The 13,613-nt window shown below is 39.6% G+C and overlaps 1 pseudogene; it reads left to right on the top strand.

Annotated features, from left to right (window-relative positions):
- Positions 1–11,783: 11,783 nt before the first annotated feature.
- LOC133091589 (tissue alpha-L-fucosidase-like) lies at positions 11,784–12,992 on the top strand (annotated as a pseudogene).
- The last annotated feature ends 621 nt before the right edge of the window (positions 12,993–13,613 follow it).

Below are 13,613 nucleotides of genomic sequence, written 5' to 3'. Positions count from 1 at the left end.
TGTGGATCTCTATAGCTCAGTGGCTGCAAAGCAGAAAATGAAGATTGTAAAAACGTCACATAAAGAAAAAATGCACAGTGGATTCGTTTTGTGATGCCCATAATTCAGTAATGCCTTTAAGTAGCTAGAAGAAATATAATAAATGTTTTTCCACAACATTGATCATACTGTATCAGAGGAAATATTAGTGTGCAGGGAGCCATGATTACACTGGTAATAATTCTTGGTGCAGAAAACTAGTAGAAGATGGGACCCTTTACAGGCCCAACTTTTATTGGCTGCAGTTATTTACCTTTAAGAATACACCTAATACATTGTCCTATAGCTAAATATTTTTGTGAAAATTCAAACCAGCAGTATCAGTAAATCAGAAATCCTGCCACCATTTTATAGAATTTATATATATATTTTCCTGTAGATGCTCTGATATGTTCCAGAATACAAAACCAGCCAATTGACCATGTAAAAATTCTAGAATGTCTATAAAACAGATTCTTCTTCTGTATTCTGAACCTGGATAGGAGCAGACAGATTTATGGCATGTGATTCCATCCAAATGCCACCTGTATATATATAACATCTCTCTAAAGAAATTAAATGGATTATTAGATTATATACTGCAGTAAAACTATACCCGAAGCTATAAGCCAGGAGATGATATGCATGTTGTGTAACTGCTTTTTTTTTTTTTTTTTTTTTTTGGTCCTGAGACACTGAAGAAAGCTTTGCAAGGCAGGATTTTTCTTTAGGGAGAAAAGCAGGGAACTGATCCCTCATGCCAGCCTCTTGCTACTTGGACTGGCAGGAGCTGGTAAGGTGGTGGCCATGGCCATCTTGGTGTAGGAGGTCCCAGCTTGTCAAGGGGAGGTTCTACCTTTGCTCTCGAGGGACCCCAATCTTGACTCTAGAAATCTTTGAATCAGAGTTCCAGGGTGCACAAGATAAGAGCCACCCAGCCAGACTTCAGCGGAACTAAAAGGAGAGGTGAGATCTGGGTGTGCTAATTCTCCATATACTCCCCACAAAGAAGCAAGAAGCCAGAGGCATCTCCAAGTGAAGATACTAGGAGAGCAGTGATAGGAACACGCATTCTTTCGCTCCAGAATCTGGATAATCCCCCTTACAGTTCAAAGGCCTCGTAAAAGCAAACAAACCTGGCTAAAGCCTGCAGATTTTCCTGCTCTGTTTCAGTGTACATCTCCCCTAACTCTCACTGACACAAATGGGAATCGTTTCCCAGACTTTCCTCACAGAGACCATCCCCACCTCTTTGTCCTGACGCTCTCTGCTGAGTGCCCCTCACAGGTTTCACGTGCACGTGCTCCTTCAATCCGACACAGCTTCTGTGCGGTTCTTTTTCCTCTTAGGGCACAACGGGGGTATATGAGCTAAAGGGCATTTGGAGCTCTTTATGGAATTATGTCTTGATTATCTTATTGGAGTTGGATAGATGTTCAGCTTGTTTGTTAGTTTCTTCCCTCCTCTAACAAGGAGAAGTTGAGAGGGTGCCTGTAAGTTCTTCCCATTGTGAGAACTTTAAGGAGGCAGGCGGATGAAGGGAAAAAAACCCCAATATGAGGAGGGAGTCTAAGATTGAGAAACGGCTTGGCACAAGACGACGGTTTCTCAGAAGGAGTGCCGCCTGGGAAGTTGGTAAGCAGTCACCTGATGTGCTCGGCATTGACATGGACATAAATAATTTACTGGTTGAGGTGACCTAATAGGCTTCTGTTGAGAGTTCTTTCCCAGCGTGATGGAGGGGCATGCCTTGCTAGCATCCTCTTACAAGTGGCACTGTTCTAGGTACAGCAGCAGCAGCTTTTCTCAGATTGTTTTAAATGAAAATTATTATTTTTTATCTTAGTTAATTGGCTGGCCGTTGAAGGAATGCAATTTAAAACCAGAAGTTGGGGGGAGGCTAATTATCTTTTTGAATTCCCTCTTTAGATCTATTATCACACATGGACATATGACCAAAACTTGTTAAAGAGCAGTGAGTAGTCCTGTTCTTTCTTCTCTCTCCTCCCTCCCTCCCTTCCTTCCTTCCTTTTTTCTTTCCTTCCTCATCCTCTTTATTTTCCTTTCCTTTTCTTCCCTTTCCCTTTCTTCTTTCTCTTCATCTTCAATGACTTGGAAAAAATCTTAATGAACTTCTTTGAGCAATTCCACAACAATGAAAATGTTCAGGGTCACAGATGCCTTCCCTGGAGTATTTAACAGTGGAGTCAAGTACAGCTTTCACTTCTGCTGTGTGTCTGCAGCACGCACACAGTCTCAGTTGTGCTTGCAAAAATATCTAAGTGTGCTTAGGAGGGTCAGGGAGACCCTTGGAGAGTAGACCCACTATAATTTTAGTTAAATTATAAAACATCAAAATAAGACTAACAGAACAACAGACTTTGGAAACTACTTAGGAAATAAACAGAGTGAGTTTTGCTTTACTTGGCATCCAGCCTGAACTATTGACTTACACTGTAGCCAGATAAAGAATGTAGACAGCATTTGACAATACAGAATATTCAATTATAATTTAAAACTTACTTTGTATTTTAAAATGAGATTCACTTGTAATTATTTCCACAACCGCTGGATGTCACTGTTGCATACGTCTGGGCAGTAAAAACTTCTCACTTAGGCAATCTGAAACTGGTATTTTAAGGGCTGTCATGTTACCTCCTTGACACTCTACCTTTTGATTGAACACAGGCTGTCATGCTAAGAGGACTCTCTTCTCCATTCAGTGCAGTCAGTCCAATTCTCAATTATGGCACTCTACTGGGAATTCTTCTAATTTACACAGGATGAGATTCCTCAAACACAATTATCTTCTTCACTATATTTAAAAAGAGTATGGTACTTTTATGATAGTTCCCAACATTGTGTATTAATTATAACTAGCACATTCTGGATACCAAATGGAGTGAAGTGAACACATAACCATAAAATACCCTGGATTTATAAGTGCCTTTTTCCCCCTGTTGTATGAAAGTGCTTACAACAGTTTCATATCTATTTGCTCATCTGTCTTCCCAAAATCCCTAGGGGGTTACCTGCTTTAATGCTTTTATGAGTCAAAGTTGACCTGTGAAATAAATTGAATGAAGTAATTATTTGCACTGGCATCCCAGGAGTAAAGCAAAAGCAAACACTGAAAATGTGTTCCAGACAGCTAATTATAGTTTGCAAAAGTAACTCATTGAAATTTTGGTAGTTCTGTTTTTTTTTCAATAACTTTAAAAACTTCTTACTTCCTGGACCGTTTACCTCTTCTTTTAAGCATGCATTAAAAAAATCCAGGCCATCTTGTACAGCTGACGTTATATAGAAATTAGATCTGGAGACTTTTCCAAACCTGAAATAAGCCTGGCCCAGTAGAAGTGCTAGACTAGAGCATGACCAGTGGAAAAGAAACGGGAGAACCAACTGGGACAGTAGTTAGCTTTCTCTATAGTTAGAAATGACCACGAGCTTCACTTTAGCTGTTCAGTTTAGTCTCTTTCTTTTTCCTAAAACCTTGGAGTGGTTTTCTTTAGCTTCCTCTCGTGACTTTGCACTAGGGAAGCCAGAGCTGTTCCTGGAGGACTGTTGGCCTAGATTTTAGGGGGGGAGGTGGGAAGGGGAGGTCCCCTCTGTTCTAGTGAATAATCAGAGAGTTGTGTTGCCTGCCATCTATGAGATGCTTTGATCCAAAATTTCAGTCATTGTTTCCACATTTAGGGGCTGGAATGAACATCAAAGAAGTGGGTGTACGGAATTTACTGAATTCCAAAGAAGTACAATAACATACAGAGGATATAAGCAAATCCCAGTGGCAAAATTTGCTGCCAATTCTTGCACATAATAGAGGCCCTGAAGTGACAGTCTATCTTTGACAAATGCATAATGATATCAATGCCAAGGGAAGGAACTAGCATGCTGAAAGGTGAATAAAAGAGTTGGGAACAATTCAGTGGACTTACACATTTCCTTAGTGTGTTTTCACACAACAAGGAAAGCAGATGACACAAATGCATTAGGTAATTATTGGACAGGGCTGCAAACTCACCAGCAGTTTAAAATCGACCTGGCTCTTTCAGGATACAGCTCTAAAGATGAAAATAAAATGTGATTAGGAATTACTCATCTTCTGGAGGAAAAAAAAAAGGAACAAGGAAAGTGAAAATAGCTTTCTTGTTCTGTCTTGGATAGTTCCAGGTTTTAAAGCCCATATGTTGTTTGCTATAACTTCTTCACCTCCCAGGGCCAATGCATTCCAAACGCTTCAGTTAGTGTTAGGGCTTATTTGTATACACAGTCTTTGTTCAAATATGGATTAATTTTGGTTAATTTCAGTGGATGCACGTAAAGTAAAATGCACAGAACTGAAACCACGGAAATCAGGCCATCATGTGATCATCTAAGAACCTAGTTTTCAAGCTCCTTTAAGTTTTATTTTTGAACTAAAAACAATAAAACGACTGTAAAAAGTTTCCAAAAGCATTGACATTATGAGCAATTGCTAACCAAGGCTATTCCCAGAATGATGGAGCAAATTTGGATATAATTCTAGAAAAGCTAACTGCCCTGCAGTGCTGGCTATAAATATTTCATTCAGAAGGTGATTTAATAAGTGTCCTGTGGTATATGGCTCTTGCCTCCGGGGCCAGGTATCTATTTAGAGGCATATTGTGCTGCTGTCACCAAGGTCAGCACTGGAGGGCAAAGCAGACTCTTGCCCATAAGCTTCCATCCTTTTACTATGGAGATGAGTACTTAAGAGCTTCTGGAGGCTGCTTTAAAAAACCAGACTGGGTGTGGGTGTTTAAAGGAAGGAGTCTCAAAAATGCCACAGTACATGGAAACAGCTTAGAGGATTCGTGAGCACAGTCTGGTAATGAATCAGGTACGAGTAAGGCCAAGATGTGTGTGTTTATTTGAAACCCTCCAGGGTTGAGCAAAAAACTGTGCCAGCTGCAAATAGAGCCAGCGTTTCTGTCCTATGCATTAGGCAATCAGAGCATATTTGCTTGCATACACCAGAACCATTTCCAAAACACCCCCCCACAGGTCTCCAGTGTTTCTCACAAAATTCCTCCTACAGCCTTGCACTGCATAATAAAGGAGCTCATAGAAGGATCCTGCTCTGTTTATTGTGCATGTTAAGTAAATGCAATGCTTTTCATTTTTCAAACTCTATAATGAAATGACTGAGTGCCCAGCAACATTAGAAAATGGACAAACAAGTATTCAACTGGCTGGATGAACCATAGCTTTCTGGTATTAAAAGTGTAATATTTATGAATTAATTTAATCATAGAAGAAAATATTGAGTAGGTGACTGAGTAAAATGATGACTGTGTATTATGTTTTTGCCATGCAGCTGGATAAACATATTCAATGACAAACCTTGGCAAGAACTGCAAAGATGCTCTTGACAATGGCATGAATAAATATCAGGTGCTGCCTAGAATTCACTGCATTTGAGGACTTGAGCAAAGCCAGATGAGTTTTAGCAGGAAAATATGAAGAAGCCATGTATGCACATTAGGATTATGTAAACGTTGGGTTCTTTCTCTGCTGCCCAGGAATTGCTCTAACGTTCATTTTCATCTACATCACTGACAGATATTTTCTTTTTTACACATTATCTTTGCACTTCTGGGAGTGCACTTTAGCATCAAGACCCAGCTTTTGGGGAAGTTCCTGGTAAGTTTTTCAACAACATGGACTTGGAAAGAAAAGAAATACTTCGCCTAGGCAAAGAAAAGAAATACTTTGCCTAGAGCTGACAAAAAAGATTGTATTTTGTAGTGACCCAATCCAATCTATGTAAAATAGTAAATTTAAAAATTCCTTTAGATTGATTCTTGAATTTCCTTAGAATATGTGGTTTCAGATTCCAAGAAGGACCGTAAGAGAAAACAATAGATGGGTAGATATTTTGAAGAGAGGAGATCAGCAATAATAACAGTCACTTAATGAAGCATTTGATCCAGGGCAGAAAGAACCAGTGTGCAAGAGAGGATCACAGAAACATGTTTTTGTGGGTTTTTTCCCCACAAGATTGTCATTTTATCAATAAAGAAAATATCTCTTATCAGCTTTATTGAAACATAACTGATATATAACATTGTGTAAGTTTCAGATGTACAGCGTGTTGATTTGATACGCATATATTGTGAAATGATATATATACCACCATAGTGTGAGCTAACACCTCTATCACCTCACATAATTATCATTTCTTTTTTGTGGTGAGAACATTTAAGATCTACTCTCTTAGCAACTTTCAAGTATATAATACAACATTGTTAATTATAATCACCACGCTGTACATTAGATCCCCCAAACTTTTTCATCTTATAACTGAAAGTTTGACCCACATCTCCCCATTTCCTTCACCCACAGCCCCTGTTAGCTGCCATTCTACTCTCTGTTTCTATGAGTTTGGCTTTTTTAGATTCCACAGATAAGTGATATCATACAGTATTTGTGTTTCTCTGTCTGCCTTATCGATATTTCACATAGCATAATGTCCTCCAGTTTCATCCATGTTGTCACAAATGGCAGAATTTACTTCTTTCTCATGGCTGAATAATATTTGATTGTATATATATCACATCTTTTTTATTGAAGTATAGCTGATTTATAATATTATGTTAGTTTCAGGTGTAGAGCATAGTGGCTCAGTATTTTTGCAGATTATTCTCCACTATATATATCAAAATAATGACTATAATTCCCTGTATATACCACATCTTCTTTTCCATTCATCTGTTGATGGGCCCTTAGGTTGTCTCTGTATCTTGGCTATTGTGAATGATGCTACAGTTATCTCTTCAAGATCTGATTTTATTTCCATTGGATATATACCCAGAAGCAGGATTTCTGGATCATATGGTAGTTTTAATTTTTTGAGGAACCTCTATAACTATTTTCCATAGTGGCTGCAACAATTTACATTCCTACCAACAGTGTGCAAAGATTCCATTTTCTCTACATCCTTGCCAATACTTACCTCTTATCTTTTTTTTTTTTATTTTATTTATTTATTTATTTATTTATTTATTTATTTATTTATGACTGTGTTGGGTCTTCGTTTCTGTGTGAGGGCTTTCTCTAGTTGTGGCAAGTGGGGGCCACTCTTAATCGCGGTGCGCGGGCCTCTCATTATCGCGGCCTCTCTTGTTGTGGAGCACAGGCTCCAGACGCGCAGGCTCAGTAATTGTGGCTCACGGGCCTAGCTGCTCCACGGCATGTGGGATCTTCCCAGACCAGGGCTCGAACCCGTGTCCCCTGCATTGGCAGGCAGATTCTCAACCACTGCGCCACCAGGGAAGCCCCCCTCTTGTCTTTTTGATAATAGCTATCCTAATATGTGTGAAGTGATATTTCATTGTGGTTTTGATTTGCATATCCCTGATGATTAGTGATGTTGAGCATCTTTTCATGTACCTGTTGGCCATTTGTATGTCTTCTTTGGAAAGGACCTATCTATTCAGGTCCTTTGCTTATTTTTTAATTGGATTGTTTGGTTTTTTTGCTATTGAGTTGTCTGAGTTCTTTCTATATTTGGGGCATTAACTTATTGTCAGATACATGATTTGTAAATATTCCCCCCATCCCATAGGTGGGCTTTTCATTTTGTTGATTGTTTCTTTTGCTGCTCAGAAGCTTTTTAGTTTGATGTAGTCCCACTTATTAATTTTTGCTTTTGTTGCTTTTGCTTCTGGTGTCATATCCAAAGAAATATTTTCAAGACCAATGTCAACGGGGTTTTTCCCTATATTTTCTTCTAAGAGTTTTATGGTTTCATGTCTCATGTTTAAGTCTTTAATCCATTTTGAGTTAATTTTTGTAAGATAAGGGTCCAATTTTATTCTTCTGTATGTGTCTACCCAGTTTTCTGAACACCATTTACTGCAGAGACTATCTTTTCCTCATTGAGTATTCTTGGCTCCCTTATCAAATACTAGTTGACTGTATATGCAAGGGTTCATTCATGGGGTCTTTATTCTGCTCCATTGGTGTCTGTGTCTATTTTTTATGCCAGTATAATACTGTTCTGATTACTACAGCTTTGTAGTTTAGTCTGAAATCAGGAAGTGATGCCTCCTGCTTTGTTTTCTTTCTCAGGTTGTTTTGGCTATTTGAAATCTTTTGTTCTATACAAATTTTAGGACTGTTTTTTCTGTTTCTATGAAAAATGGCTTTGCAATTTAATAGGGATTGCATTGAATCTATAGATGACTTGAGCAGGATGGAGATTTAAACACTATTAACAGGGAATATCTTTCCATTTACTTGTGTCTTCAATCGCTTTCCTCGAAGTCTTATAGTTTTCAGTGTACCGGTCTTTTACCTCCTTGGTTAAATTTATTCCTAAGTATTTTATTGTTGTTGATGCTATTGTGAATGGGACTGTTTTCTTAATTTCTTTTTGAAATATTTCATTGTTAGTGTATAGAAACACATCTGACTTCTGTCTGTTAATTTTATATCCTGCAACTTTACTGAATTCGCCAATTAGTTTTAACAGTTTTTTGGTGGAGTCTTTAGGATTATCTATATAAAAGATCATATCATCTGAAGAAGAGACATTTTTAGTTCTTACTTTCCAATTTGGATGCCTTTTATATCATTTTCTTACCTGATTGCTCTGGCTAGGACTTCTAGTACTATGTTGAATAGGAGTGGTGAGAGTGGGCATTCTTGTCTTGTTCCTGATCTTAGAGGAAAAGACTGAGTATGGTGTTAGTTGTGGGTTCGTCATATATGGCCTTTATTATGTTGAAATATCTTCTTTCTATATCCAGTTTGTGGAGAGTTTTTATCATGAAAGAATATTAAATTTTGTCAAATGCTATTTCTGCATCTATTGAGATGATCGTCTGATCTTTATCTTTCATTCTATTAATGTGGTATATCACATTTATTGATTTGCACTGTTGAACCACTCTTGCATCCCAGGGGTAAATCCAGTTTGATCATGGTGTATGATCCCTTTAATGTTCTATTGAATTTGGTTTGCTAGTATTTTGTTGAGAATTTATGCATCAATATTCATCAAGGATATTGGTCTATAGTTTTTTTTTTTTTTTCTTATACTATCCTTATCTGGCCTTGTTATCAGGGTAATGCTAGCCTCATAAAACAAGTTTGAGAGTGTTCCCTCCTCTTAATTTTTTGGAAGAGTTTGGGAAGAATTGGCATTAATTTAAAATGTTGGGAAGAATTCACCAGTGAAACCATCTGGTCCTAGGCTTTTCTTTATTTGGAGGTTTTTCAGTCTCCTTACTTGTTATTGCTCTGTTCAGATTTTCTATTTCTTTATGATTCAGTCTTGGTAGGTTGTATGTTTCTTGGAGTATATCTATTTCTTCTAAGTTATCCAGTTTGTTGGCATATAACTGTAATAGTCTCTTGTGATCCTTTGTATTTGTATAGTATCAGTTGTAATGTTTCCTCTTTCATCTCTGGTCTTATGTATTTGAGTCTTCTCTCTTTTTTCTTTAGTCCATCTAAAGGCTTTAAAATTTTGTTTATCTTTTCAAAAAATCAGCCAGGTTGGGGGGAGAAAAGTTGTAGATGGAAGACTTCATCTTGGTTAAGGTGTCTATGCTCTGATGCAAGTTGTCTTATGTTGTTGTCTTTGCTTCTTACATTTATATTTTTTTCTCTGTTTCATGCCCGAGAATTTCCAAATGCAACAACAAAAATATGAAAACATAGTCCAAGCTACCCCCCTATTCCCCTATTCCCCCTGTCCCCCAATTTCCAATACTGAATGCTGTTTCTGTATTAAATTTTTTTCCAGCTATGCTCTATTCCTAGTATCTGAACACAAAACTCTTATTTCCTGGGTATTATGTTTCCATTCTTTCATTATTGTCTCTAGTATACATGGCATGATGTCTTGAAATACCCCAAAAAGAGGCCAGTTGTTAGCAAATTTTCATAGCTATACAAGGAATCACTGTAAACAGACTTGATGCTATACTTCTCTTGCTACATGCATAGGGGAGACTATATATTACTCCAAAGACAGAGAAGCTATTTAATATTTTGTATATGTAAAGTATTTAGGACAGTATCTGCATCATAATAAGTCCTTTGTAAATCTTAGCTGCTGCTGCTACTAGTACTAGTGAAAAGCCTGCAGTTATGTTGTGACAAGGGGTCAGCTGGGCTGGTTTCATTAAGTCTACCAACCCCTGCCATGGACCTAACACATGTGTGGTAGATTAGATACCTGCTTCTCACCTGTGAGGGACCTTCTGACCGTTTGGGGAGACCATCTTTGTAGATCCACATTTTTTGCCATTGGCTGCCCCTTGGGAACCGTCAGAGTGTCAAAATGAAACCCTGGGATGTAGCATGCATGTGGGCTACTGCTCTGAAGCAATGCTTCTCAAACTATGCGTGGTGAAGGATCAGTTTCTTTTTTTATTTCCAATCTGTCACAGCCTGATATTTTGCAAAGTGCAATAAAAAATAATTTAAAATGGAATAAAAAAATCAATATACACAAAATTCAAGTCCCATTTTTGAATTAGATTCAACAGACATAAACTTAGGCTGCCACATGGCTGTCAACAACTCTAAATGCTTCCTCTCAACTCCATTCTTGTCTCATCTCTGAACAATAACCAACAGATTACAGACAGTGGGCCTCACTTTGAGCAGCAAGGTCACAAAGAACAATGAAGAACCCCAAAGGCCTGTCATTTCCATACTATTTTCCTTCTGTAGAGCTCAAAGGGCTCTCTCATCAAAGCAGAGGATGCTACGGGTCCGCAGGGCTCAGGCCCCACCTTCACTGGTGCAAAGCTGGTGCCCAAGGGGTAACAGACGCCACAAGAGAAAGCTGCTTCTGCCAGGTGCTGGCCATTCTCTCAGCTGGGAATTTACACACAGCTAAGCGGTGGGCTGTTTAGTGCAGATGCACAGGTGTGGAAACAGTCTCTGATAGGCAGGTTTATGGCAAGTAAACACATTGTGTGATATACTGTAATCAACTACATAAACAACTTTAAAATTGTCTATACTTCATATTTCCAGCATTTGGTTTTGTTAATCATATGTCTTCTTGACAGCAATTAAATAGCCTTGAGAGAAAATGTACACCTGCTGTCTCCCCTGGGGAAATGACGTCTCTTTTGTGAATGACATAAGTTCTCCATAAAACATAAGCGAAGATAGCAGAATTGAATTTGGAGATGTGTCTCCTTCCTCTCTTGTTTTATCTCCAGTTGAATTGGAGGGCACGGTTTAATATAGCTAAGCTTTTTCTGGATCCCTATTCTAAGATTCTTTTCAAACCCAAATATTTCCCAGATGAGCAAATCGGAGACAATAGATAAATGAGGTTGTGACGGGTGTCACTTAGTGAGGAAGGAGCCGCGTCCGCCTCACTTGGCCTGTGCTTTCACCCCCCCCACCCCCACTTCTGGACCCCAGCGCTCTCAGTTCTTCCTGATTTCTGCAGCCCATCTCATCTACTTTTCATGAACACCATGCTGGTCCTGTTTTTCTTAAAACAGCACATAACAAAATGTTTCCTTTGCTTGAGTGAGGTTCCAAACAAGCTCCATTCATTAGGCTTGGTTTATTAAAAGTCAATAAACCAAGAGACAGGCGTCCCCACTCTCGGGATGGGGTGGCAGGCGAGCGGCTGCTGCTAGGAGGGCCGGGAGGGCACTCGGGGCTCAGCATGCGCCAGGGGCCACTGTACCTGGGGTGGGCTGAGTCTTGACTCCGGGCTGGCTCCACGAGGCAACATTTGGGGTGCAGTGGCCTGGAGTATGTCTTGGGCGCCAGCCTGGGGCAGCAAGTGGTTCTGGTGGCACCGGAAGGGCGAGTGGCGGCCCCAGGACAAGCACTTCAGGTGTGACAACCACCCACCGTGCTTTAGCTACTTGGATTTGGGGTGGCAGTTCACCGAGACTTCTTCCACCCCAAGCGGGCTGACCTCTTCCAAGCTCCATATATAGTCTTGGCCACAAAGCATCACCAAGGCTTCACAAACTAGCTGAGTCCTGTGTCGTGGAGCTGGAACTTGGAGGACCTGACCCCCACTGTGTTTTGATAAGTTGATGAGTTGGGAGCAGCTGTCCTGAAGAGGAACATACAGCTATGGACTGTATCACCCATTCTTAGAATGGTTCCACCCACTCTACCTATTTTAAGAAAAATGGCTTCAAAAACACAGTATTTTTCAGTGTGAAAACAATGGCAGAGCTTTATGACCTTGTTAGCAAGTAGAAACCTGACCTGCTTTTGGTCTGATGGAGAGTAAGAATATCCTGATACTTATTGGAACTCTACAAATTTTCTTTCTTGGCTCTACAATGATATCCCTGTCAAGGATGAAGTGGTAGTGATTGATGATGGGGTCAGAAATACTCCTGTTATCATGGAGGATACTGCAACTATCAAGGTAAATTCAAACCAGGGAGGTTGCTAGATCACAAGTAGGATATGTGCACCACTATGGACAAGGCATCCTAGGACTATCATTGGGACATGGCCATATCTGACATCGCAAGTGAATCTGAAATCATTTCAGAACTGGTTCAGAGAGAAAGTCTGGGGGGCAACTGTCATCTCAACATTGGACCAACTAAAGATGGACTGATTGTTATCATCTTCCAGGAAAGGCGTCTTGCTGCTGGAAGTGGCTGAGCATAATGGGGAGGTTATCTATGCATCTAAACCACGGAGGGTGCAATGGGAAAAGAACACGGTAATTGTATGGTATACCCTCATAACTACCTCAGCTACAAAGGTAAGGATGCTGGGATCCAAGAAGATCTGAAGTGGTCCACAGATCTGGGTAAAGGGCTCCTCCTTTCTTCGATCTGACCCTCTGCTCTCCCAGTTGAGTTTGCTTGGACTGTAAAGCTGACAGGAGTGGAATGATCATTGGAGTTCAAGAGGAAAGGGTCACTGCCTGCTGCTTGCTGCTTTGATTTTCCTCGTATAGTACCATCATTATAATAAACTAACTTCTCTTCCCCATCCAAAGATGGCTTTTCCAAAGGAACTGAGTGCATTACACCAATGACTCAATGGACCAAGGATCTGAGCTCCATCACTAGCATACTTCACTCTGGACAACAAAAGAAGGGACTGAATAATTAAGCTCTGAGTTCATCCATTCCTACCTTTGGAAATTATCTACAATGGAAACTTCCCTCCATTCTGTGTTTGATAAACTTACTTGATTACTCAATGACTATAGTTAAAGAATAATCCAAGTCACACCGTTGCCTATGGGACGAGGTAGAAAGAGTTTGACAAATTCACCGTCTGATATTTATTTAGCATCAGTTATCACCAACCCCTCCCAGCAGCACCCCACCCCAACAAGTGCGGGAGAGCCTGGAGGGGAAGGAAGAGGCTTGCTGGGCTGCTTATGTTCACTCTTCAGAAGTCTGTGAAGCAAGCTAAGAGCTCTGAAATTCAGTCTGTTTACAGTGATACCATGAAGAAAATGGATTTATTCTACCCTGCCTTTTCAAATATGATCAAATAAATACATTTGCATGTCAACAAAATTTTGTAGGTCTTCCTACCATTTCTTTCTTTGTTTATTTTCCTTGCAATTTTGTTCATTTGTTATTGTTGAAGAA

This window comes from Eubalaena glacialis, chromosome 1 (assembly GCF_028564815.1).
Source record: "Eubalaena glacialis isolate mEubGla1 chromosome 1, mEubGla1.1.hap2.+ XY, whole genome shotgun sequence".
NCBI classification, from domain to species: domain Eukaryota; kingdom Metazoa; phylum Chordata; class Mammalia; order Artiodactyla; family Balaenidae; genus Eubalaena; species Eubalaena glacialis.
The sequence above is the reverse complement of the archived record's forward strand: the minus strand, read 5'-3'. Positions and strand labels throughout refer to the sequence as shown.